Source organism: Ciona intestinalis, unplaced genomic scaffold (assembly GCF_000224145.3).
Source record: "Ciona intestinalis unplaced genomic scaffold, KH HT000120.2, whole genome shotgun sequence".
Taxonomy (NCBI): domain Eukaryota; kingdom Metazoa; phylum Chordata; class Ascidiacea; order Phlebobranchia; family Cionidae; genus Ciona; species Ciona intestinalis.
Genome location: NW_004190442.2, coordinates 39,594 through 43,127, shown reverse-complemented (window position 1 = coordinate 43,127; position 3,534 = coordinate 39,594). Strand labels below are relative to the sequence as shown.

The following is a 3,534-nucleotide window of genomic DNA, read 5'->3' as shown; positions in this document are numbered from 1 at the left end:
AGACCACAGAAATAAAAAAGAATAGAAGGCGCATCTCTAATGTCGGCAAAAGAGAGAGCACGATACACTGTCTCTCTTTCGCGGGTCGTTCCCGTTTACTATTGTAGTCAATGGAGTCGATGACGTTTTGTGTAGTTTTTCTTCGTTTTTTGACTTAATTTAAAGTTATTGTGTAAAAAAACTATTTTCTAATATATATATATTTCTAAAAAAACGTTTGTTTGAAATTTTTAATTAATTTTTTTAAATAATTAAATTTCCTAAACAAGTGGTAAACTGTAAGCGTTAACGTACCAAATAACTAAACTAGCCTAACAAACTTGAATAGTTGGTGTAGTTTTTAAAATAAACAGCTAAAACCGTCCAAAAATACTATGCGCCTATCTTTTACAATGGAGACGAAGGGAAATGGGGACGGAGTTGGCGGTCACGTGAATAGAAAAAAGAATATATCACAGTTTTGAGCAGTTGCGCGTTCTACTCTTTTTTATTTCTATGGTATAGACCGAGTTATGAAACGGATTGTAAAACAACGAGTCTTGTTATCCATTGTCGCGCGTCTATGACGTCATAGACGCCACCATTACGGAGCCCACGGCATACCATTTCATCATTGCTGGGTGCTGTTTTTCGTTTAAATATTGCGATTTTTTAAAAACCAAGCACTTCTGCGCGTAAAAATGGCTTTCTACTAATGTTATATCTTATCACAATAATAAACCTCACAAAAATAATCAACTTTTATTGAACACTCAATCGATTAAAGAGTAAAAAAACAGAAAATATCAAGTTTAATAACCAAAAACATAAAAGAACATGTTTAAAACATAGAAATACAAACAAAAACGCATAACATGACCAAAACTGGTGTATCTAGCTGCAGTTTTGCATGTAAATTGCCGTGATTTTACTTTTTGGCTCACTAACTTAACACGTATACCCGGCAATGAAACTTAAGGTATCTGTGTAAAATTTGCCTAATATCAAAGTGACATTGAGAAAAAAACAATGAGTTACTATTTTTGGTCCTCTGCTTGAATTAGTAAGCTACCTTTTTTTGCGTTGCGGGTCTTTATGAAATCGGAAAACGCGAACACCTATCTGCTAGTACTTAAGCAGTTTGGAGCTGCATGTCCACTCATGTTGGATTATAAATGTAGTAAAGAAAGTAGATTCGTAGGTATGATCATATACTATTATGTAAACTAAGCTGATTGCTGCTAATCTTAATCGCCAACGTAAAGTACCCTGTTAAACCACACTGTACGCCGAAAACCAGTCAAAATATTAATTTACTTCACATTAATTCCTATATTTAATATTATATAACAAGATTTATATTAGAAATTATATTTTAAATGTTAAAACAACCGCTATACGTGTTTTCTAGCTTTGTATCGCTTACAGGAACTAAATGAACACCTGCCGACCATGCATTTGTATAGGCGATTCACGCTCCGTGGGCTCCGTAATGGCGGACACGTTTCCTAACTTGGTCTATACTAACTTTGGTATTACGTAGCCCTATATTTATAATCAATTCGCTTTTAAATTTTTAAAACTTTATTTTGTCTTTGGTACCGCTCAGAGCCATAGGTGTTTATACGACTCTGGTACCGCTGGGGTCTAAAGCCATAGAAATGTTTCTATCATAGAAATGTTTCTATGTTTCTATGTCTAGAAGAACCGTGGTAACCAATAGTAACCGCGACCAGTAGCCGAGAATATCATTTCATTCCAGAATACGCTAGTAGAAGGAAGCGGTAGAGACAGTAAAACATGTAAGGCGAGGCATAATTTATATAAATATATATATATCAGGCATATTCTGTTGTATGTTGAACTCCTAGGTGTATTCTGCAGCAACACTTTTACGGCGGTGTCTCTAAAATACGCGCGAACACATTTTGCAAATTATTTAAATTAAAGTAAGAAAAAGTGGGAACTCGAATTATCCTGGATACCTACTTTTCTGCTTTTAATGTTGTTAGATATATATATATACAGTAGGATGGAGGAAGATGGGACAGCTCTATTTTCTCGTCCCATTTAGTAGTAAACAAAGAACATTCAAAGAATTATAAAACCGTATTTTCACGACTCCTATAGACCGTTGTTAAATGTTTTAAAACGCGATCCGGATATTTGGATATTATGTGCTAAAGATGTCCCATCTTTCCCCACCCTAGCTTACTAATATATGAATGAATGTAACTTGCTGTATCTCCGCATGGCCGAAAAACGATAGTCGTTATAACACGGTACACACCTCGTGCAAGCTTACAAGTTACCATGTATGTTACTTGGTAAGTGATTATTTTTTGGGGGGCTTTTATTTTGGACAATCCATTTAAAGTAACCACTGAGTTGGAACAATTGACGGTAAGTGTCTTGCCCAAAAAGACACATACGTCCAGAATAATAGCAGCGACGAGTCTTGACCTCGTTATCTTGGGGGGCTGGGCAGTTGTGGTAACGGCGTTGTATGAAAGGGTAAAACCCGGTCAGTGCTGTTCCGAGATCTAGAGCAACCGTTCGCGCGTATTTTAGAGACGTTCGCGCTGTTCGAGCTGTTCGCGCGTATTTTAGAGACACCACTTTTACGGTTCTAGTGAAAAATCCTCCCCCCACCTTGTTCGCCAACCATTAACCCCTATAACCACTAACCATCAACCACTAACACTTTCCACCAACCTATTTTGCTTTGTACCGGAGGATTCTTCCCTAGTGCGGATGACTTATACAATTTCTTTTATTGTTACTAGGATATATTAGGTGACCAATGTGTGTATTTGGTTTTTACAAAACGTTAAAGAAGTTTAATAATTATTGACAACTATGGTGACCATGATTATGGGTAATATCCACTGATACACACTTGTAACAAACCCTGGATTGGCAAACAAAAGGTGATAAAACTGCTCGGTACTATAGTGTGTACGATACTGTTATACTGCTTTATTTGATTAAGTTCTTGCTGTGTTTGGTTCGTTTATTTGTAACTCTTGTTTAATACGGTGATAAAATATTCCAGGAGACATCACGTTCGTTGCAAATTCGGCAGATGAACAACTGGTTGTAAAGCATCAGCGAATATAGTGGATATCATGGAAAGGTTGGTGAATGCGTTCAGGAGATGGAAAGTCTTGGAATGGAGGGTGAATGTTTTCAGATGGGTGTGGGGTTGGTTTAGAGGAAATAACAATGCACTCATGGACACTGGCGTCGATTTATATGGTGCAGGGTATGCAGGCCTACCCTGACAATTTTGCAGGGGTTGCAGCAACCCCTGGATTTTCAAATTATTAAAGGAAATTATTCTTAAACTCTTTTTAAATAAATATATTTAACTTTATCAAACAATTACTTTATAGTAGTTACGCAACACCTTCATTCTCCGCATAAACTAGCCGTTTTTGTACCCTGCGCGGTTACCTATAACGGCTGCGTGTTACGTCAGACAAGTGTTTACGTCACATTAATAATCGCAAAATCGCCAATTGTTACAGTAACAATTATATTATTGTGTGAGAA

The 3,534-nt window shown here is 36.6% G+C and overlaps 1 long non-coding RNA gene across 1 annotated transcript; it reads left to right on the top strand.

Moving 5' to 3' along the window:
• Window positions 1–2,365: 2,365 nt before the first annotated feature.
• LOC113475145 lies at window positions 2,366–3,485 on the top strand. The gene is made up of 2 exons (XR_003396888.1): window positions 2,366–2,909; window positions 3,035–3,485. It is a non-coding gene; the product is annotated as an uncharacterized LOC113475145 (long non-coding RNA).
• The last annotated feature ends 49 nt before the right edge of the window (window positions 3,486–3,534 follow it).